The sequence below is a fragment of the Halictus rubicundus genome, chromosome 14 (assembly GCF_050948215.1).
Source record: "Halictus rubicundus isolate RS-2024b chromosome 14, iyHalRubi1_principal, whole genome shotgun sequence".
Classification (NCBI taxonomy): Eukaryota; Metazoa; Arthropoda; class Insecta; order Hymenoptera; family Halictidae; genus Halictus; species Halictus rubicundus.
This window is the reverse complement of record NC_135162.1, coordinates 914880-940406: the sequence shown is the minus strand read 5'-3', so window position 1 is coordinate 940406 and position 25527 is coordinate 914880. Positions and strand designations below refer to the sequence as shown.

General features: G+C 35.6%; 1 protein-coding gene across 16 annotated transcripts in view; it reads left to right on the top strand.

Moving 5' to 3' along the window:
- The window catches only part of Tlk (Tousled-like kinase), a 135586-nt gene that overhangs the window by 40633 nt on the left and 69426 nt on the right, over positions 1-25527 (top strand). For 2 of the 16 annotated variants that reach the window (XM_076799957.1, XM_076799956.1), the window contains exon 4: positions 24397-24448. The exons of 12 other annotated variants lie outside the window; for them this stretch is intronic. The gene's annotated coding sequence lies outside the window, so the exon portion shown is untranslated. Of the gene's footprint in view, positions 1-9946; positions 9983-24396; positions 24449-25527 lie in introns of all 16 variants that reach the window. 2 more of the 16 variants (XM_076799959.1, XM_076799958.1) reach the window with 1 other exon arrangement.

Genomic DNA, 25527 nt, shown 5'->3' with positions numbered 1-25527 from the left:
CTCGTCCCAATGGAAATATACATGAGCGATCCTAGTAACTCTTGATACTAGGTCTTATCTACTTTAGGTAAATCTATCCAAATCCTGTGTTGGATATGTCGGTGTTTTTACAGGATTGCAATTTTCTAAATTATATTTCTTCAGAACCTTTTCTATATATCATGTTTGAGATAATTGTATTCCATCGATGCTTTCGGTAATCTTTATATTTAAAAAATTCTTCTCCTTTACTTCAGTTAATTGGAAGTGTTGCCCCCCCTTTGTCATTGTCTTTTCAATTATTGTGTCATCTGATCCTATGACGAGAAAGTCATCTACATATATACCTATGATCAGCTGTCCTTTCTTTAATTTACAGGCACATGGTTTATCTTCTACTCGTGTTAATCCTAATGATGTTAATGTGCTATGCAATTTTTCGTTCCAATAATAGCCTGATTGGGACAGACCATATATGGTTTTCTCTATCTCGCATACCTTAGGACTAACTTTTGCAAACCCTGGTGGTTGCTCTATACAGTGGCTCACGAAAGTATTCGAACGCTTAAGTTTACACATTTTAATGAATAAAATAAGATGTACTAAACTAATCTGTATAGAACAATTTGGTATGTATAGTAAGGGGGAAGTCTCAAGATTATGTCAGTAAAATTTGAAAAGGATTCAACAACGTAGGCAGAAGTTATGATATATTTATTAGAAACACGCATAATAAGTGACTCACAAAAGTATTCGAACGCTACATATATTATTACAGTATTTAATGTTAATATTTTGTTGGACCACCTTTAGCAGTAACGATGTGTCTCAATCGACGTTCCGTACTATAAACCAATGATTTTGTAAGAGTACACTCAATGGAATTCCATACTTCTATGATTTTTTGTTTCAATACCTCCTTTCAAGTTATTTGATATTTATTTAATCTTTTTCCGATTTCAGCCCATAAATTTTCAATTGGATTTTTGTCTGGACTTTGCGGTGGAGTAGTTAACATATGTGGTGTGTTATATATGATCCATTCTTTCACAATTCCTGCAGTATGCTTGGGATTGTTATCTTGTTGGAAGTGGAAGTCTTCCAACAATCCTAATTTGCGGGCACTTTCTTTAAGGTTGTTCCTTAAAATATTTAAATACTTATATTTATCGAGTATTCCATCAATGAATACCAAATTTCCGCTGCCACTTGCTGCCATGCACCCCCACACCATGACCGATCCACCTCCGTGTTACACTGTTTGGTGTAAATTTTTAATTTCCAATTCGGTATTTGGTTTTCTCCAAACATAATTTTGACCATCTGAGGCAAAGATGTTAAATTTAGACTCATCCGAAAAGACGATTTTATCCCAGGAAAAAAGATCTTTATTGAGATATGCTTTTGCAAAGGCCAGTCTTTTTTTCGATTTACCGCATTAATATATGGCTTCGTTCGTGGTACAGTCCTATGAAAACTTCTTTATGAACCATATCAGCTACCATATTTGTGAGTTTAGGAGCGGATATAGGAGGATCTTTTTTTATTTCGCGAATGATAATTTTCTGTTCTCTTTCAGTTATTTTCTTTGGTCGACCTGATCGAGCGTTGTTCGCAATTGTTCCTTCATTTTTTGATTTTTTAATAATATAATGTATCGTAGACTTACTTCTGTTTATAATTTCTGCAATCTCGTTATATGATTTTCCATCCTTAGGCAATCGAAGTATCATTTCTCTTTCACACTTTTGTGTTTTTGATTTTTTAGTCTTCATTTTAACAACTACTGTGCACAGTTCTACGTTGCTGTTACGGAAACGATGCCTTAAAATCAACTGAACGTACCAATGTTTTCATTTAGTAGTAATGTGTACATTCCTTTCTAAGAAAGATGAAAACATATCAACAGCGTTACAGCGTTCGAATACCTTTGTGAGTCACTTATTACGCGTGTTTCTAATAAATATATCATAACTTCTGCCCACGCTGTCGAATCCTTTTCAAATTTTACTGACATAACCTTGAGATTTCCCCCTCACTACAGATACCAAATTGTTCTATACAGATTAGTTTAGTACATCTTATTTTATTCATTAAAATTTGTAAACGTAAGCGTTCGAATACTTTCGTGAGCCACTGTATATAGTCTCTCCTTTAAGTTTCCATAAAGATATACCGATTTCACATCAAATTGTTTGATCTTCATTTTGTAAATCGCTGCTAATGTTAACATTATTCTTGTAGTTTCTAATCGTATGACAGGACCAAACGATTCCTCATAGTTTATTCCTAGTTTTTGGTTACACCCTACAGATACTAACCTTGCCTTGTATTTTACCTCGCCTTCTAGTGTCTGTTTCTTACTATATACCCATCTACTTTTTATCGTTTTCATTCCCCCTTGTCGTTGTGTTAGTTTCCACACACCATGCCCTTTCATCGTGTTCAGCTCCTGTGTCATGACCTCTTCCCAATTCTCCGATTCTTTTGATCTTATCGCTTCCGCATAATTGTTCGGCAATCGTGTGCCTTGTGTATTGATAAAATTCACCTGCTCGTTTCTTTTTTGTATTATTCCAGATCGCTTGCTCTCTCTTCTCTCAAACGTCTCCCTTTTTCTACTAACTGTTTCTCGTGTTCCTTTCGAATGTCTTGGTTTGTCCTCCCTGGCTTACGTTCACGTATTTTACTCTCTTTATTTTCTTCTCTTTCCGATTCACTCTCTCCATCCTCTATCCTATCATTTCTCTGTTATTCTCTATTGTTTCCATTAATCTGCTCTACCTCGTGGATTTCGTTATCAACTATCGTACTTTCTTCTTCTACAGCCCCCTACATTACCCCCGTTAAGTTATGTCACCATTTTTCAGGCGTTTCCGATAGCGCAATTAAAGAATGTTCTAGACAAAAGTTTGTCAGTACTTGGCGAGCTACATGTTCGCATATTCTTAAATCTAAAAAAATGCTTTTTACGTAAAAAAGTAAAGGTCACCTTGACTTTTTTTAAATGGCACTACATGTTTGGACATCATAGGATTGTTGCTGACGCCGAGACGAATTCAACAGTGTATTATACTATGATCTTGAAATGACGTCAAACTCGAAAATTTTGTGCAAGCGTAACTTTAATAAAAAATTATTTCTTACAAAATAAAGCAAATTACATTAGATGTTCGAATTGCGATCCACCATCTACGACTACCTTATCTTTGGGGATATCTGCAATCCGTTGTATACGACAGAAAAGTCAATAATGTTCAAGAACTTCGGAATCTCATAACAACTGCATGTAATAATATAAACTGAGACGCCCTAATTATGGCGACAACGAAAAGTCTAATACAAAGAGCGGAGCTCTGTATCAGACTCGTATCGATAATTTGCATTTGTTAACGGTTCTATTTTGCTCAGTGGTAGCGTCGTACCGTCCATTTTTTCGGTTCAATCTATTTTCCATCTTGCCTATTTTTCGAACAATGCCGGCACTTGCCACGTGCTTCTACTAACCTTATTTTTCTTTTTCTTACTTTATTTCCTCATTTGTACGGAACCGCGCTCTGCTTTCATTTATGGGTCTATAAAAGATTGGAAGCACTGTTTAATATTAACAATATATATATATATATATATATATATATTTGATATACAAAGTATAATAATATAAACTATATCGTGACCGGACGCATCTTCGTTCGTCATGCGTCATGCGCCGCGCGCCATGCTCTTACAGATTAGGATTTTTCGATCGTCTCGATCAATAACACTGTCCAACGAAATTAAACTTTTTTCGAGTTTTGCAATACCTGTTGGGTGATTCTTATACACTTTGTCATCCTAAAACCGAATCTGAAAGTAGAATTGCTCCATCACGCAACGTTTTCGAAAAATTTTGGTTTTTGTAAAAATGCCCGATTTTGATACGAAACGACGTGTTACGCAAAAACTAAACACGCGAGAAAGTTCAAATTTGAGTCAAGAGATAGAGGGGACTCTCCTCTACATATTCATATAGTCAATTATATTTTTATGTACTTCCTAATAGTTGTAAATGGTTGTTAAAGTTTGAAAATGTGCCGACGCGGGTACTTTGTACGCTCTATTTTTGTATTTATGTGAAAAATCCTTTATCTAGCAGGAATTTACTATACAGGAATGCATTCTACAGACATTTCTGGTAAAGAAACCATTCACGAAAAGTATTTGGTTCCCTTAATGTACGAGAAGGATCAGAAAATGTTAATTGACAGCGTGTGCGCGACGCGTTCGCGCCAGACGGCCATTGCAGCCTTTTCGCGACTCGCCAGGGCCGTCGCTATGCGTAGTCGACGTTGGTACCACTCAAGTATGTCTTTGCTTACTATGCTTAATTAAATACATTTTTTTTTGTCTTTTTGGGTGCCAATCATTACAAAAGATTATAAAAATACGAGTTATATTCACATTTCATTGTGGAAATGCTTAATGAAATGAACAATGAAATGTGAATATAACTCGTATTTTTATAATTTTTTGTAATCATTGGCACCCAAAAAGACAAAAAAAAAATGTATGTAATTAAGCATAGTCAGCAAAGGCATACTTGAGTGGTACCAACGTCGACTACGCATCGCGACGGCCCTGGCGAGTCGAGAAAAGGCTGCAATGGCCGTCTGGCGCGAACGCGTCGCGCACACGCTGTCAATTAACATTTTCTGATCCTTCTCGTACATTAAGGGAACCAAATACTTTTCCTGAATGGTTTCTTTACCAGAAATGTCTGTAGAATATTGTCCTGTATAGTAAATTCCTGCTAGATAAAGGATTTTTCACATAAATACAAAAATAGAGCGTACAAAGTACCCGCGTCGGCACATTTTCAAACTTTACCAACCATTTACAACTATTAGGAAGTACATAAAAATATAATTGGCTATATAGATATGTAGAGGAGAGTCCCCTCTATCTCTTGACTCAAACTTGAACTTTCTCGCGTGTTTAGTTTTTGCGTAACACGTCGTTTCGTATCAAAATCGGGCATTTTTACAAAAACCAAAATTTTTCGAAAACGTTGCGTGATGGAGCAATTCTACTTTCAGATTCGGTTTTAGGATGACAAAGTGTATAAGAATCACCCAACAGGTATTGCAAAATTTTTTTGGTGTTGGACAGTGTAATCGATTCCCCCATCGTGCGGACACACCATGCGGGCCACAATTTCCACCATACGTTTCTTTCGTAGTTAAATGGAATCCGAATAGCTGTGCAATGTCCTGAATAATTTTATTCTTGAAACCTAATGCTTGTAACATAACGTCAACCCATTATTATTATTTTGGATAAGTATGAGCGAGAGACATGACCTGTTCATGAACATCTTTTTCTCTGACAGGGGGGTATCACCCAAGTGTAATGATGCATATGTTGGGGGTGAAACTAGCCCTCATAGTTGGCGGTGAAACCTCTATTTGTATCTCGGAAAGTAGAAGGTGTAGGACAATGATTTTTTTTTTAATTTGTGTGTTTCTGATCAAGCGATATAGTCATATAACAAGATTTCGGAAAAAGATGAATTTTTTAAATATTGTTTAACCCCTTAACGCACAGTTTTTTTTTAAAACCGGCCAAAAAAATTAATTTTTGGTGGAGAATTTTGATATACTGCGCTTTTGTTCCATGGAAAAAGGGTATATTTTATTCTTGAGTAAATAAGTGTTATAGCTTACAATCCCATGTAAATGATAAATATCAATAAAACGATTTTTTTTCTTTGCTTTCACATTGTTATCTTCAATTCTCGATTATATTCGAGTGTGAAAAATTATAGCAGCATAAAATACAACGTCGCTCGAATTATTTCGAGTGTGCACAGTTTGGCCTGTTCAGCGCGCTCGAATTAACTCGAGCTTACAAGTTAAGGGGTTAAATTAAACAATTTTTTCTAAAATCTTTTTATATGACTATATTCCTTGATGGAAAACACGCAAATTAAAAAAAAAAAAGAAATTATTGTGCTAGACCCTCTAGTTCTCGAGATACAGTACTCTCTCTCAATAGTTGACCTTCCCCTACATCGCGTCCGAACGCTTCTCCCGCTACTGAGCCATCATGCTCGCATTCGTATTTGAAATGCGACTCTCTCAATAGTTCGTTTAAGACATATCAAAAATGATACATATATTTTCTATGGTATGTACATGTTTTATTTAAACTGTTAATTAATTACATTTAATGCAGACACATTGGTCCACGTTCGACGTATCGAGAGCGATTGGTAGTGGTACTTCATGTCTTGGAAAAATATGCCCCTACAGCCCTGTATAGCGAACTATTGAGAAAAACTACTGTGTTAGGAAAATTAAGGTTTTCGGACTATTTTTATTCCCTAGATATGGATCATTGCAGATCAAAAAAATACGTGTCAAATATTTTTCAACAAACTATACCCTGTATAACTTTCATTAAAATCGGCGTGTTACACTTATCGAGCTTATTACTATTTATCGATTAAATCTGTAGTTTTCTCATGTTTCGTCACATATACGTGTGCGTGCGAACACGCACACGCAGCTACGCACACAAGCACGAATAATAATAATATTTGCTCCTCTGCACCAACTAATGTTTTGCTCTGAAATTTTTTTCTATCATAGAAAACAAGCGATATATTTTAGATGCTCGAGTTACGGTAGACACCCTGTATATTAATGTAGTTATGGATCTATGGGAGTCGTGCCCACGCGTTCGCGGCAATAGACAATGTTCGTTATTTTATACAAATATACAGATATATAGTGTGTAATGGAGTGTGTGAATAATTTATTTACATACTAACTACATAACAACCTGACACAAATTATCCTTCACAGCAAAAAACAACTTAGAAGAAACTAATTATCTTTGAGGGAAATGATTGACACATACAGCCGGTCACCAAAATCTACCTACACTTATCAAATATCGATAAGAAAAAAGTAATTTTGCATATTTCAGGGATATTGATTAAATTTATAGTTAAAAGTATACAAATTCGGAAAAAGATGACGATATTTCGAACTAAGGCTACCTATGCAAGTGTTCAGGGGTATTGAAGTTTACAAAATTCGTTGTTATGACTTACCATCATTATCTTAATTACAAACGTTATTCATTTCAATGTACTCATAGTAACGGTTTAGGGTAAGGGGTCCAATTACTGTAGGAGTGCCATATCACTGTTCCTATATTGTTACACTTATTTTTAAAGCATAACGAAGATTAAAAGAGATATTGAATTTTTTTCATTAAAATCAGTTAATATATATCTATTAGATATCTCTTTATTAATATTCATTATGCTTTAAAAATAAGTATAATTAATATAGGCACAGTAATTGGTACTCCGACAGTAATTGAGTCCCTTAGCCTATATACTTTCAAATGTTCTTGTTTTTAATTTATTTATATTTTTTCGTACATAATTGTAGAAACGTAATCGCTTTTTCAGAAACTATGTCTCTAGAATATCCAAAACCTTAGTTTGCTCGTTTCAAACATTTGACACTACGCAGCTATATGTAAACTTTTGTCACTGACTGTAATTATTCGCAGCTAATTGGTAGGTCCCCTGTTCGAGTTATTCAGCCAAGAGGGTGAACGAGATTCTCCGGTGCAAGGGAGATAGGATAACAGGAAGCAGCACGTTGCCGATGACTTGCAAGAAATCAGCAACACGCAAAATAGATAATTTACCAGCGGATATCACTTTCCTATCTTTCGCAATATTCTAACGAAATAGTCTCCAATGTTCGTATTTACAGATAAATACTGTTTCAAACGATATGTTAAATAGTACCTTTTTCATTTCGTTATCGTTAAGGAGATACATACATATATGTACGTTCACCTCAGAAAATTCTTTGAGAAATCTTGTATTTTTTGAAATTTGCTAAATCTCATTTAATAAATGATTTTTTGTTTCGAGAAATAAATTTTCAGAACATTATAATCATTTTTATTCGCGCAAGGAATAAAAAAGGACAAAGAACTTACAATAACTGTTCGAAATGAAATTATTTTGAGTAAAAAATAAAGAACATCTGAAACGTACATTACATTATTTATGATTTATTAAACCGAATTTCAAATATGGTAAATCTGTGACAAGTCAGCAACATTTCAAAATTTTGATATTGATTTTGGGTTGAAATTTAGATTACTGGATTTTGTCTTTGAAATAAGCCTGTAAGTTTGAACCAAGGTAATCTACTAATTTTGCTATATTTTAGTTGTACATTTATCGGTTTGAAAAATATGCGTTTGTAGTTACGTGTATAGTCTCCACATTAATGACAAATTAATATTTTTCAACCGGAGATTCAAAGTTCTAATCCTGCCGGCCAACTCCCTACATTAGGATTATTGGAATTTCGGAAATTACTTTGTCTAAGAAATTAACTTTGCCAGAAGCGACACGATGTAGAATTTCGAGATGTCGAAGAATTTGGTTCAAAATGTTTGAAACAGCAGTCACTGCTCGAGTGATTTGTTCCACCACAGTAGGTGCAACTTAAAAAATTATTGTAGTGAATTCACCGTTTTCTCCTCTCTAAGGCGGCAATAAAAACCTGACTAATCCTTTGAAATTCCATAGATCGCAACATTTACGAGATCTGAGAATGCGTAGGGTGTCAATTACTAAGCCCCCCCTCCCCCCCGGTACAGTGCCCTTCCATTATTTTGACATACGATAAATTACATAGTAAACAAAATTTTTAATGTAATTTAATTAACAATTAGCATAATCGAACTGAAAGTGTAGATTATTACCACTTATAAAATAGTAATAATAATTATTGAATTTATGTGGTGACAAAACGGTGAGATTTCGTCACAGATCTTATTTAAAAGATTAAGGGATACCGTGTAAGAGGAGCTGCAAAATAAAAAGAAGATGCATCCCAAAACCAAAAAGATGTACTATGGGTTCATAAAACTCGTTTATATAACGAAAAAATGTATAATACAATCGATTTGAAGAAAATATTTTGTTAATTTAAAATAATCGAGTAACTGAAACAACATTTTGGTTCCTTTCTATTACTGTGTGCAATAATGAAACAGATTTTCGCGTTTCTCCGATGTATGGGTCGATTAATGAGCCCTCTAACGACAAACTAAATCTCAAATCCTAACCTTACTTTTATACTAACAATAAGATTGCATACGCATAGGTTTGTCTCGTTTGTTCTTTATTATATCGTGTTTCAATCCTGTATCCCGAATGGAAGGTTATCTCTAAGGAATCATAGAATTACAATATTAGTTTTTAGTATCTTTCAAATTTAATCGCACTATGAATTTAATTTTCCAATTAAAAATCATCGTTGTGAAATATAAAAAGCAACACGAATTTTGAGAAATGTAGGTAACATATTGAAGTTTCAAAGAGATATCATTTGTATTTTTTCGGTAACGGTATACCGTTGTAAGTATTGTCACTCGAAGGTTTTCAGACCTTTTCGTAAGAAGAAAAAGAAATACAAAAAAAATTCTTTTCGTTTTGAAAAAAACTTAATACTCGATTTATTCGGCATGGGGTGCTTAGAAAAATAATTTCCTCTATGAATACTATATTTCCTTGATTCAGTAAGTATGTCAAATAATTTTAAACATTTTCGTGTACAGGAAAACAATGTATAAATCACGGAAATTAAAATTAAACTAATTGAAACTATTTTATGTCTATTACATTTGAAATATACGGAAACTTTCTCGGAGTATAGTTTTTGCAGCCTAATCTAAATCGTCCAAACGTACGAAAACTTAGTATACACATAGTTACGTGATTATGAAGAGGAATTAACATATTCCATTAAAAGAATGTAATGGAAAGAAGAGTTTTGATAACGAAAATTTTTATTGTAATTTCTTTTTGGTTTTTTATATACAATAGTTACTGATTTTAAATATTAAGAATAGATTTATTTGTGTTCTCCTTTTTTTATTACAGCTTGTAGTCATTTCAAGATGTGATTGACAACTAATTGTAAGTTTTTCAATGCATATATTTTTGTTTAGAAAACTTGTGTATCCCCTTCTTGCATTCAATCAAATTAAGATCTAACGGTCATAATAGTCATTCTATTTTCTCATACGTTTCATTCATTACAATAGTCCAGTGATCTTCAAATTTCGTCGACTTGTAAAATACTTAAAATTATTCATTTTTTAGAAAAAGAAATTCTTACCAAAAGAAATGTTTTTGAATTGACTAATTTAAATATTAGGTGTTCTGGTTTTTCCTTCGAAAATTTTTCGAAATTCTGGCTTCGATTTGCAAAATACCAGGGTTTTTGTGGGACACAGTTTGAAGACCGCTGTAATAATCTAATACAACTTTTGACGCTTTAAAACATTGACGGGAATACATTATTTCATTCGTGTTTACTAATTCTAAGTTCATCGTAGTTTTAACGGAAAGTAGGTCCGACGTTTTAATGACTCTACGACGTGGTTTCGTGATTTGAGTGTACAGTTGTCCAATAACAATATTCTTTGCTATTTCTGCCATTTCTCTGCCGATATGATACTTGCATATGCCACCTAACAAATAACTAATGTCTTTTGCACTTAAACGTAATCAACAACTTATTTTGGCATAAAACATTTTTATATACAGGGTGTCCCATGGTAAGTGCCGTTTGATATAACTCCTGACCGGTACGTGACAGGGCAAAGATATAGAGAAACTTTTATCGGGTGCGTTCCACTCCGCCGACAATGATTTTCTCGACTTACTTCACCGCTGTATGTTTTCACCGACATTCCGTTTTCATTGATATTGTGATTTCACCGAGATCGGTTTTCATTGACATTCTGATGTCACCGACATTAGTTTTCATAGACATTCTGTTTTTACTGACATTCTGATTTCACTGACATCAGTCTTCATCGACACTTTATTGTCACCGATTCGATTCGCGTTTCTTTCGTAAACGACTCGTGGACAAATTTTGCAAACTGCGATATTATTTTGCTAGTGAGTCAAAATCGAAATGTCGGTGACAATAATGAGTCCACGAAAACTAATGTCGATGGCATCAGAATGTCAATGAGAACCGTTGTCAATGAAATCACCATGTCAATGAAAACAGAATATCGGTGAAGTAGTGTCGATGTAAACATTGTCGGTTAAGCAGAACGGATCCCTTTTGTCATCATTTTTCATGTAAAATGTCACCGTGACAAAAATTGTTATTTTTGTTTTTTTCCAAGGTTATTTTAAGGTCACTTCGTATTTTTTAAATGGAATGCCATATTTTTGTTTTGATATTTTGAAAGTATAGAAATAAACAAGTCCAGCATACGTGTTTGAAATGACCTTGAGGTAATATAATCCAAGGTTGCAAAAATGAACAACTTTTAAAACAGACAAGAATCGATATCTTACTAGTGTGTTTCACATTTCACGTTCAAAATGTTCACGTTCAGCTCTTATGCATTGTGGTAGCCTGTTGCGAAATGAGCGGTTGATCGCAAGTCTAATCGTTTATTTTCGTATTGCGACACATGCATCGATAATTCTTTGTTTCATGGCCTCTCGTGTCGTTGCTCGTTTTTCATAAACAATATCTTTTACGTGTCCCATAAAAAGTAATCTAAAGGCGTGACCTTGCCGGCCAGTTTACTGGTCCACCATGTCCGATCCATCGATTTGGAAAAATATCATTTAGATGTCTTCTTACTATTAAAGCATAATGAGCTGGAGCACCATCATGTTGGAACCATGCATTTTGAAGTTTGCGTAAATGTTAAATGAAAAAAAGATTATACAGGGTGGCCCACATAACTCTGAACAGCTCAATATCTCGAAAACTATGCCATCGATTTTAAAGTTCTTAGTCTTAAATTGCATGGAACTGAAGGGCCTTTCTGACTACATAAACGTGAAGTGGCCTCCCTTCCCTTTTAACGGGGGAGGGGAGGTATCTTTATAATTTTAAATGGAACCTCCTATAAAATGTTACATATTTAGATTCTATAGGAAAAAACAAGTCAATTTTGTCTGAAACATTTTTTTGTCAGATACTTCCATGATGAGATATAACCGTTTGAAGTTTCGAGTTGTAGGTACTTGAAGCGCTCGGAAATAGCGTTATGGAATTATACGCGCTTGAGTCCTTTGCTAGTAGTCCTTCAGCATAGTTTTCGAGATATTGAGCTGTTCAGAGTTATGTGGGCCACCCTGTATATTTTTCTGACGGAGCAGCTGCGCAATATAAAAACAAAAAGAATTTCATTAAATTACCTGATCATTTTAACGATTTCGGTTTTCCTGCTGAATGCCATTTTTTCCAACAGCTCATGGTTAGGGACCACATGACGGTATTGGAGGAATCGTTAAAAGACCGAAAATCAAATTCTCACCACTAAAAATTTATTTGAATAGACAGAAGCATCTTTTTCAAACATGACATATAATTACGTAACCCAAAATGAATACAATGAGCATGCGATTGTTTACAAGTTCGCTGTGCAACAGTATTACCAATTACAGGCACTAGAAGTTTTCATAGCTTTACGCTATTATTAAATAAAGGAGTACTATATGTGCTGGTGCGATAATGATGGCTCTGTTTTTAGTGTAATGAAATAGTTTCCATTATATTTTTTCCCATAATCCCTAAGTCCACCACACACAATGATCCTATGCATTCTTCTGGCCACAACCCGTTCTTATCCCCTCCCGATGGAAGAAAACCACTACCTTCTTACGGTTTCCATCGAGCAATGATACCTTTTTTTGTAGAACATATTCAATTAGTATAGACATCAACATCTATAAATGAAGTTATGATTAAAAAGCTGTCGTTGACCAAGGTTACTAATGTAGTTCTCAAGGTATAAATAGGGTCATTTAGTCGTATACGAGGTCTGCTGGTATTGCTTTGAGACTAGCGGTATAGGCAACCTACCATAATAGCGAAGCGCACGACTCGCCTACCTGAAACGGGGGTATACCGCGTCCTCCCCCGCTCGTTGTGACGTCAATTTTCAAGTCTCCGCCTTTTTGAAGGGCCCATTTTGATGGGAAAACTTTAAGGAATCTGATCATATTTTTTTAAAATTTGAAAAGCCTCTCATGGAAAAGAAACGCAAAGAAAATAATTCGTTCACATTTTTCGACATTATAAAGTTAATTATCGAGGTTCAAAAAGTTATTTTAAATAGCCCAATCCTTTTTGACCCAATCAAAAAGAAAAAAAAAAAAGATTTAGCACGATCAGACAAATAATCCTTGAAATAAAAATTCGTAAATGAAGCTCATTTTCGCCAAAATGGGCAAAAATTGCAAACTTCGAAGGCCTGTAATTTTTAAACAAATTTTAAACCGGCAAAATGATGACTTAAGCCCTCCCTACGCGACGTCAAAAACTGATCGATTTGGTATGGAATGACCCAAACGTCATAACGTTTAAAATTATTTATATACCATTCAACGTTCGATCAATTTCACTTTCTATTCAATGTTTATGATTTCAAACAGATTGGAATAACTTATGAGTACCGTTGATTCATCTCATCGTTGTATTAGTTTCGATATTATGAAAAAAATACAATTATACATATCATAGCTGACAGCTTTTAACACAATTTTATTTGTACGCAAAGTGCTTGTTCAAATCATTCTTCTATAAACTATCTTTTCCACTGCGGTAATTTCAAAATTACGACGATGATTACACCAGATGTGCCACTCGCAAAAATCGCAAAATAGTGGCAATGCCATTTCCTGTCATTTTTTTCTTCTGTTGGTACAGTGATTTCTCTATATATGTCGCAAATGCCTGACTGATAAACGTCGCGGAAATATCCCTACTACCGCGGGGTATATCCCGTGAGGGGCCGCGAAGCTCGAGACGCCTCGAACGCCGAGGAGTGTAAACATAACACGGGTTGGGTATATCGGTGTGAGACCAGGAGACCACTACTAATCCGATAACAAAGCTTCTTTATTTTTAAGTATTTTCTTATGGGACTTTTACCAACATATTCGTGGTTTTTGTCTAATGAAAATGGTACCAAATACGATATAATTCCGACGATATTTACTTGTGTGATGAAATTTACTTCCCATTATAATTATATTAACGGAATAATTAATGTAAATATGACCTGAATTATATCGTGTTTGGTATCGTTTTATCTTTAGTCTTGTATCTTTCTCAAACGCTTCGACTCTGTGGGTCTCTTTCTTTTGCATACGCTGTCCTTCTTTGCGTCCGAAACTTTCTTCGTTCATTACACAAGTAGATAGCATTGAAATGATACCATATTTGGTATAATTTTCGTTAAAAAAATGCCACGACTATGTTGGTGAAAGTCGCATAAAAAGATAATAATAAAAAATTTCGCTATTGTATTAGTAGTGGTCTCTACACTCTTACAGTCTCTACACTACCTCAGTCGAGAGGCGACTGAGGCCTCTCGAGCTTCGCTGTCCTTTTCTATGTTCAGCTGTGGTTCAAAGAATAGCTTCTTCTAGCCGATAATTGTCCCTGGCCAGACTCGTGTTTTGGACAATTAACGAGTAGACACTGTATATTGCCAACAGGTTTCGACAATTTTTTATGTATATACGCAATGGAATCTTACATTTAAGAATAATATTGCAATAAAATAATCAAATTATGTATAGAAAATTATTAGAAATGGGAGGGACCGGAGCAATGACACAGGATTAGGTTGGTACACTGCAATTATCTGGACACTGTGTGTATGGTGTGGAGCAGAATTATCGTTAGATATTTGAGATTTGTTAGTTAACTGTTCCTTATGATGGAAATTATCTATATATGCAGACGTGGATACCTGTATTGAACCTTTTTTGTTTTTGTAGCAACAAAGTAAATACAGCAGTGTCTTCGTAACTATCGTAACGTCGTGCCGCGCCGGATTTGTAGAGCAACAGTTCTAGTACATGTGCTACATTCTTTGTAGCAGGCCTGGCCCGCCGCACAGTGGGCAATTTGGACAAAATCGGATTCAAAATCAAGGAACTTTCGATAGGAATGAGGTAGAGCGATGAAATCTTTTTTAAATGAAAGCTGCAACTTTGTAGAATATGGGAAAAATAGAGAGATTATTACCATCCCATCATTTCAACGAAAAAATGACTTCATTAGTTTTTGTCAGAAAAATCTATTTTTTGCAAAATCCTCAGGTCGTAGGCAAATTTTGAGACCAGATTTGAAACCAGCGTGAAAAGATCTATGGGAAATGATGTATAGCATGTTAAAAAAAATTTTTTTCCGCACGTGGTATTGGAAAAACTAAAATTTTCTTGAATTTGTGCGCGTTTAACGAATTTTCTCGAGGTTAAAAAACGTTCGTACCACAATCTCTCTATTTTTCCCATATTCTACAAAGTTGCGGCTTTCATTTAAAAAAAATTTCATCGCTCTACCTCATTCCTATCGAAAATTCCTTGATTTTGAATCCGATTTTGTCCAAATTGCCCACTGTGCGCCGTCGCTTTACGACCTTCACTCAGGTTCCCCCACCACTGGCGACTTCACATTATCCTTCTTTTTTGAATTTAGAGAAGGGTAGCGATTGAAAAAGAAAGAGGGACTGAGGTTCGACGCTTCGACTCTCTACTTCTCTTTCTCTTCTATTCGCCGTCCTCTTTCACGCCCGATACTTTAATTATGGTCATAAGTATATCGGGTTTGGTGTCATTCCAATTAGAAAAACAGTCTCAAAGCGGCCTTTTTTTTCTCCGTGGTCCAAATCTTTACGGATATATTAGTTTCTTACGATACTCTGTTAAGGAAGGTCGTGTACGACAAGACACAAATCATAATACATGCAATAGAAATATTGAACAAATATTATTTTTTTATAAATCACGCTGCGGTTATATACAGGGTGTCCCAAAAATGTTGTACTTCCTTGAAATGGCTAATTCCTGAGGTCACTTGAAGTAACTTTTTCCTTTACGAAAATATTCTCCGTGACTTCGTTCAAGAATTATTAATGAAAAACACGAACCAATCGGAGCGCGGCAACAGGTCGGCGCGGCATTGACATTGGCCGATTCAGAATCCGTCCGCTGTAGCCGTGTTCTGATTGGTCCGTGTTTTTCGCGAGTAACTCCTTAACAAAGCCGCGGAGAATATTTTCGCAAAGAAAAAGTTACTTCAAATAACCTCAGAAATTATCCTTTTCAAGGAAGTACACGATTTTGCGACAGCCTGTATACTATATTCCCTTTGTCAAATCGAACAACTCCGGGATTTTACAGGCCCTGAGATCGGACTGCGCACAGCCGTACAAGCGCGTCCTCGAAGGTTCGACACGAAAAAGAGAGCCTGCTGCTCGGGCGACAGGCACCGGAAGGATGCCACGCGAAACGCGATGATTTCCCGCCCCCGGGAGAAACCGAGGACGAAGGTCGCTCCTTCGAGTATCGCGAGACGGTAACGGAGACACGCGAACGGATCCGAGGTTCGGACACGGGAATAACGGGAACAGCCCTCACGGCATGGCGGATCTCGCAGGTCGAAACAAAGATTCACGATGCTGGCTCTAGTTCTTTAATTGAAGGCAAAAGCGTACAAAGCACACGGCCACGTGACCGTACCCGAGAGCCCGCGCTCCTCGTACAAGATTGGCGAATCGGTGGAATTTCGCAGCGCGTGGTTGTCGTGAGATGAAACTCCGCACTCGTACGGTAATTCGATACGTTACAATGATCTCGTCACACTGTGCGGACAAATGGCCAAATATTCGGTACTTGTCTAAATTTTGGTACTAAAGTATACAGGGTGTCCAACATAAATGGGAACACCTAAATATCTTTCGTATTTGCAGTCCTATCAGAAAACTTCAGAGGACAAAGTGATACTATTGCAGGAGGCAATATAATGGTGAAGAAAACAATTTTTATGTCGTGTTTTTCAATGAAATTTCAAGGTCACCGATGTTTTTTTTAATGGAATAGTATGTATATTTTTTTACGGTAGCATGATAGACAATAAAAAACTGAATTTAGTGGATACCACCTTTTTGACCTTGAAATGACCTTGAGCAAGAATAATCATGTTGAAGCGGATGAAATGTGCAAGTTTAAAACTTACGTGTTTCAGCAAAGATTGCGCGTTGTTTACGTCGGGTTGACCTTTGTCCACTTCTAATTGATATTGTGCCCACTGGCAGAACCGGACACGATTAATATAGTCGGTGGCAGACAATTCCTGATGTAAACTCAAGTGATATGGGTGAAACTTTTCTATTTGCAGTATTCGTGAAATAGTACTGCTAATACCGGACTCTTGTTCGAGTTGTCGCAAACTTACATGTGGATCATTAGATACTGCAGCTAGGATATTAATTCTATTTTCTTCGTGAGTTACAATTCTTTGTTTATTACGATTTTTAGAACTTACACTATCGGTGTTTTTAAATTGTTTTACCACGACGGAAAATGCGTGTAACGAAGGACAAATACGATTCACAAATTTTTCACGATACAAACGTACTGCTTGCCTCAAAGATTGGTGGCTTTCGCCATAAGTGAAAACCACATCGATTCGTTCCTGTACAGTATAACGCATTGTTATCACTTTCACGTTTCGAACTCGAATAATGCAGAAGGAACAACGTACTTATTCTAACCGATTAACCTTCTGTTAACGATCTCAATGATACATACTCTAACATAAACATACGCTGTTTACTATGAAAACTATTTCGAACATTTATTATGATATGTAAAATATGTAAATTGTGATATGTAAATCTTTGCTGAAACGCGTAAGGTTTAAACTTCCACATTTCATCGGCTTCACCATGATTATTCTTGCTCAAGGTCATTTCAAGGTCAAAAAGGTGGTATCCACTAAATTCAGTTTTTTATTTTCTATCATGCTATCGTAAAAAAAATACTATTCCTTTAAAAACAAAAAAACATCGGTGACCTTGAAATTTCATTGAAAAACACGACATAAAAAATGTTTTTCTTCACCATTACAATTGCCCCGTGCAATAGTGTCACTTTGTCCTCTGAAGTTTTCTGATAGAACTGTAGATACGAAAGATATTTAGGTGTTCCCATTTATGTGGGACACCCTGCATATATATACAGGGTAGTCCGTTTAAGTAAGGCCACCTAAATATCTCTTCAAGTTATTATGATGCAAAAAATATTTGTTACGTAACGTTCACGGTGTCAGTGGACCAAATATCTGGTGTTGGTTTTGGGAAGCAGGTATACTCGTGAATAAAATTCAAATACTTTATTTTATCAGTGTTCTCCCGTGTGCTGCCGGATTCGAACTGAGAGTGAATCATTATAAGAAAAAAAAAATGCGTCGCACCGAGATGCTTCTGTTCAAAAACGCCTAGGAAACAAATAAACAAATAAACAAATAAACGACGTGCCCGTCACGTCGGCTAACATTCATTATTGATTTTTGTATACATATATATCTATATATCTATATCTGGCACGAATATTTTCTTCCGAAAATCATTTTTTCGGAGTTATCAAGGTCATCGATGTTTTTTGATACATAACTACATTTTTTTTATTGCATCGTGTAACTGATCGAAAACTACATCCAGATATGTATAATAACATGAGCTTGAAATAATTAAATGACACGGGAAGAGGTTAAACGGACCACCATGTATATATAGAAAATGAAATTTACCAATATAATTAATAAATTTAACAAGAAAGTAAGAATTTTTGAAAGGAACCATATGAAAAATTAATAATAATAAACTTATACAAATTATAAAAGTAGTATCGTCAGTACTTGAATGTGATCCCCATGCACGTTCTTCCAAACAATCTCGACCTATCCTTACATTCTTATTACTTTTCCAATAGTTATTACTTTTTCAACGTATATTAAAAATAAATTAAGAATACATAAAAACGATTGATGTATAATTATTGCAAAATCGTAGTATGCATAAAATGATTATTATATGATTATTAATAACAATTTCCATCGTAATGCGCATTTTTTGCAAAAGAAATGGATTTCATATCATGCTATACACGAATGTTGCATTTGTTCAGGAAATTCCGCACTGTGACTGTGGCGGACAAAAATCGAAATTTGTTTACGCATGTATATGTATTGTTAATTATTCGCAGAAAATGAAATTTAACAATACAACTAATAAATTTAAAAAGAAATTGACAAATTTTCCACAATAGATCCTACAGGAAAGGTATGGGAACTTCTTAAAAAGTTTATAAAATTAAATCTAGCAGTTAGTTGCAAACAAAACTATAAGAATCTTAAACTATAACAAGTAATATGTCCGAATATGTAAGAATCTCAGGATATATTCTGCCGCTTTTGTTATATGTTAATTCGAAGTTTTATATGCAAGTAATAAATAAAGTCACCGTTAAAAATTTATACAAAAAATAAAAATATTCTATTAAATGTAAAAAGATTGCATATACCTTGGTGAGCACTTTCCATTGTACAGAATTATTATTGCAATACTGGTCTACAATTAACGTAATATTATTCGATTTTTGGCACTCTAGACAGTGTGGCATATGGCAAATTTTTGTACAAAGATCTAAATTTGGTTACTAATGTAGAAGTAATGGTAATTATTCACAAAAAATGAAATTTAACAATAAAATTAATAAATGGAAAAAAATTAAAAATGTTTATGCATAAAAATAATATGCAATTTTGCCAAAGGAATTTATCGTACATCATGATATACACTTGTAGTGAAATATGCCAGATTTGTGCGCACTGTGCGGCGGGGTGAGATTTCGCGGAATGCAGATGGACGGAGCGATCACAATTTCACTGTCGCGATAGTTCCCGGAACGAAACGGATTTCGACGTACTCGACGCACCATACGCGAGCTCGCGTGTCCGCGAGGACAGGAGGTCGGTGTCGAGCCTATGCGGTGCGATATTATCCGCGAGACAGTGTTCAAAACGAAATACGCGAGAATACCGAAAACGACTGTACTCGTCACTTCCGCGACTCCTCCGAGGAAGACTTACGAATCTTTAGCTGACGGGAAACTGCCCAATTGCTCAAAGCACCTTCAACCTAGGCGCGAGCTAACGGCTCGAGGCGCGGAACGCCTCGGCACACACGAGATATAGAACAAGACGGGAAACGTGTCGATCTCACGCAAAAATGATCGAACTACGTCGCAAAACAAATCAGAAAGTATCACTGCGTTGACTTGCCGTTTCCTGCGATTATCGGGGCCTCCACGTAGCTCGGTTCTCTGCTTCTCTCTGTTCACTTCTTCGATACCTCAGATGCCGTTTATCTCGTAAACAATGCATAGTATACAGTTTTTACCTCATATGATTTTGACTGCAAATGATTCCTATTTCATAAATGTGTAAAAAAATGGGGGCATGAATTTAAAAAGCCGAGGGTGACCTTCAAAACTCGCAAATGTAACAAGTAAAAGAAAATATTTTACATGCTCGTTATAGCAGACTTAAAACCGTGCAAAGTCTTATTAAACTTTTTTGTAACTTAAACCAGTTACGAAATATTTGCTCGGACATTTATAGACGGACACCACCCTCTATATCAGCTGATTTCCTTCAAGCCTGACCGTACCGCTCTCAATAGTACTTGCCGTAGCGTAGGCTCATACGTAACTCCAGAGCTCGACAATTTATGATTCCTAAAAGAATAAGAAAGAAATTCGGTGTCAGCCTCACTCCCTCAAAATTGATGTATGTAGTTCGTTTATGGACGCTGCCCTTTCCGAATTCAGTTAGAAACCTCCTAAATCTATTTTATTGGCTAAGGCCCTACTTTCAACATTTTGCTGGGGGGAAATTTCACACTTAGGAGTTTTCTTTATCCATATGCCTGCGTTGCAAAGACAGTCGTGAATTAGAGTCGAAACTAGTCGGAACACAAGTCGAATTTTCACAACGTCAATCTCTGTTTTATATCATTGTATATACGTTTTTCACACCGTTTTATTAAGCTTGCACAGTTATCCGGAAACCTGATTTTTCTTTTTATTTTATTTTATTACTTTGTTTCCTGAAAATTTTCTTCGCGTATTGTCAGGTTAGAAAAATAAAAAGAAAATGAAATGACCTTTTTTTTCTTTGTAACAAAATTTTCAGGGAATAAAGTGAAATTACTCGTTAATTATTAGGTTTAGGGCTAATGAAGGTCAATACTTTTTTTACTCAGAATTCGACATTCTTCCATATTTTGGTGTAAAAAATATAGTATTCCATTTTAAAAAAACACAGTCGACCTTCAAATCTCCGAAACACTTCCACCTGTAAAAAAAAATAAATACACTAAATTATGTTCCCCTTCAGACCATGCAACTTCTGTATACAAAACTTTTTCGTGCAACGCATCCTTTGGAAGTTATATAGGTGTGCAAGTTGCGTGGACCACCCTGTATAGTAATTATCAACACGTTAAGTGCCACGCCGGTCCATAGGGACCGGCGTTAAAGGGCCTAGCAGGATAAGAATGGTCCAGCGGCCGCGGCCACAATTTTTATTGGTATTGTGTGGAAAACAATGGTTTTAGGTTGAAAGATGATCACCCAAAATTTTAAGTCGCTAACCCTTCATTTAAGGGTAATACGAGGGTAAATACCCTTAACTGTATCATTTTTTTCTCGGTTGTTAATTAAGATATTCAGATGGAAGAAAAACGAAAATATTCGAATTTACCTCCTTCATATCATATATTTTTTCAGAATTGTGATCAAATTATTAAGGGTGGAAAAAAATTATTTAATTCTTTAGGGGTGGGGGTTGCAAGCAACCCTTCGAGTGACCACTTGCAAATAAGTCAAGAACAATGTTCTGTTACCTATCTAATATACAATACAAAAGTTTCAAGATGATCGGATTGGTGGAACATAGTTAAATATTGAAACATAAATTAAATTACGCCATTATAATAGTATAATGTATAGTGCAGTGTTTCTTATTAATAATTTTTATCAGGAGATTAAGTCCCTTCTTGATCAATTATTCTTTTTTAAATGCGACGCATCGTATTATATTCTCTTCTTATCTTCCCGAATTTATAAATAGACATTACGTAGGTGTAAAAGAGAACTTTAGCAATCGTAATATATTAATTACTGGTACCAATTACTGGTACAATATGTGTTACATCAAATATCTTGTTAATATTTCCGATGGTTTTACAATTTTTTATTTAAATTGCCCATGAGATAAATAGTAAATAATAGTAGCGATATGAGAACAGCAACCTACTGTTCTGTTGCTATTAGCACAGTCACATGTATATCGTGTAATAGCGGTATAACTAATCGAATGTGGTACATATTCAATGTAGCATTGATAACTTTTGCGATTAATATGTCTCGAATGAACTTTCACCCTTATAATATTGTTAGTTTCCTTTAAATATTCAATATTTAAAATATTATCATCCCTCATTAATACCGCTAGATAGCATATTGCCTGGGTTAATTGATTGGTACCTGTACACAATATTACATAAGTAGTATATAATTTTACATATAGTAATATTATACATATACAAGATGGGTAAAGAATAGTGTTAAAGCATGTGCTTACCTGTAAATAAGATTTGTTGTACAAATTGTAAACGGTTTACATAATGATGTTTTCTCCCGTCCAGAATATGATTGCCTTTGATATACATTATTTTTACTTTTTTCATGTCTAACATATGTTCCATCAAAAATGTCTACTAATTGAGATTCTTCTATTTCAAAAAGTTTCCTTGGGACGTACGCTGTTTCATTTAAAATGAGATGGGCTCTGGATTTTGCATTTATTTCGAAGTGATTTGCTAAAATATCCTTTTCAAATGGGTTAATTATTTGATGGAAATATTCTGACACGTATTGTTCATGTTGCAGACCGAATATATTTTTAATCATTACATTAGAACTGCCACTTCTGAGTTTAAATAAAAATATAGTTAGTGCTTGCTTCACAGTTCGTGATTTCGTCTCTCATACTTTTCAACATGTTTTCTAGCTTTTCAATATTGTTCCAATTAAAGCCAGTGAAACCATGTAGTTGTTCCTCATTTATGGAACCATCCGATATTTTATCAAACAAAGAAGAATCCACATTCCAAGCCAACTGGTCGAAAAACAAAGAAACTTCAATTGCTTCCACTGCACTATACATAGAATGAATACGTAAAGAGCATAGCTCGTCCGTGCAAAATCGTTTTCTAATAATGTGTGTAGAGCAACATCGGTCGTCTTTCGGGATATAAATCCTTTCTTGCGTAAACGCCTGGAGGCGTGCTTCTAAGGGTACGAGAATCAGTTGCCTCGTCGATCGACATAAGACACAGTATTCATGAGTCGCTACTACTCTTTTAATTGGCAGTTCAATCAAACCTGTCAATGCGGTATTGTTTCGAGTTTGATAATCTGGATCTGTTGCAGGATCATTACTGTTGATGTCGTTTCTACGTTGGTTTTCTGTTCTATAAACACTTAATCGGCATTTGTGACAAAATGCAGATCCAACGGTCACAGTTCCGTCACAGTAAGCCTAATATTTCGTATTATCCCTACATTATAATACTGTAATTTAATTTATGTTTCAATATTTAACTATGTTCCACCAATCCGATCATCTTGAAACTTTTGTATTGTATATTAGATAGGTAACAGAACATTGTTCTTGACTTTTTTGGAAGTGGTCACTCGAAGGGTTGCTTGCAACCCCCACCCCTAAAAAATTAAATAATTTTTTTTTACCCTTAATAATTTGATCACAATTCTGAAAAAATATATGATATGAAGGAGGAAAATTCGAATATTTTCATTTTTTTTCTTCCATCTGAATATCTTAATTAACAACCGCGAAAAAAAATGATATAGTTAAGGGTATTTACCCTCATATTACCCTTAAATGAAGAGTTACAGCAACTTAAAATTTTGGGTGATTATCTTTCAACCTAAAACCATTGTTTTCCACACAATACCAATAAAAATTGTGGCCGAGGTCGCTGGACCATTCTTATCCTGCTAGACCCTTTTCCGTTCGGGCCCAGCCGGTCCTCAAGGACCGGCTACAGATTTTAGGTTCATGTTACAGCACCGCGCGGATCTGCCCTTGTATACTGATTGTGAGACTAAAGATTTCGCTCAGGGAACATCGGTTTTTGTTCGGTCAAGGCTTTAAGAAAAAAGAAAATATAATATGTAAAGGTCAATGTAGTTTACTGAAACAATGTAAACAAGCCGATATTTCGGCGGGCTAGTCGCGGTTCCTAACACTTCTATTCATCGGCGGTGGCCCACTTGACGGCTGAGTCTGGGCCTGAACGGAACGGCAAGCAAAACGGACTGGACACTTAACGTGTTAAATGTTTAACCGTTCACTATCACTTACATTATCTTTTTTAATGCGCTTCTTTATTTCTTCCCGTAAGTGTCCGTTGGGGTTCATATCCGGTGACTGAGAGGATGTAAGAAGCAATTGCGGTATGTTTTATAATCGTTATTTCTTAAATTTACTTAACGACCAGCGTGCGTTATTCCTACTTCGATCAATATTAACCGTTAAATTGTTAGTTAGTGGGAACGTCTTTCATCTTTGTAATGTATTAGCGTCAGCACTGGAACCGTTAACAGATTATTATACTTAATCTATTAAAAGTGTGAGAGGAGTCGCGACCGAAGCGTGACAGGGGTAGAACGTGTCTATCGATTCGAGCTCGCGAGTATTATTCACCCATATACATATAGTCTGTGTGTGATTAAGTGCCGTGAATCGTGTTCTCAGGAAGAAAAGAAAGAAAGACGGTTAAACTCTTCACATCAAACTTAAATTATGATCAAGCGTGGTGCATTAGGCGTCTCTGACTACAGGGTCGCTTCTGCTTAAAAATACAAAGCATGACTTCCACTGTACAGAAAATACCCTCCAGAATGTCATGCATATATGACTCATCAAACCACCTTCCCTACCAAGGAGCAAGCAATCGTTCTAGATTCGATCGATGGAATTTCTATACCGGACTATACTGTGGCAGTCGGAAAAGAAACAGATTCCAAAAATATTCGATTATTGTCACATATCTCTCACAGGCGCGTGTGTACGTATATGAATGTCAAGGACACAGCCGATAAAATCACCGACAATAATCTCTAATGCGAAACACATCGTCCTATGCATCGTGTGTCCTATAATTCCGCATTATGTTATCGAAGAAGAGTTAACACTTTACCGATCGGTAGCCTACTAATCGGTTGCCACGGCAAACGGAAAGAGCCGGTGTCAGGGAAGCATGTACGGTCGTAAGACCGGTAAGATGTATGTAGGATGTTCAACCGCTACCAGTCGATAAAGTGTTAAGCAAACTAAACATCCAACTATCGCCGAAACTTACATTTATTAGAGCGGGAATAAATGACCCTAACTTCAATTACGTTCTAAGTTTTCGAAGACAAATCTACATTTCACCTGACGACAAGATATCGGAGACGCTTCAGATAACATATGACGACACAGAGCCCCGAAAAGACACATCGGCCACTAAATCTTGTAACCAAACTACCCA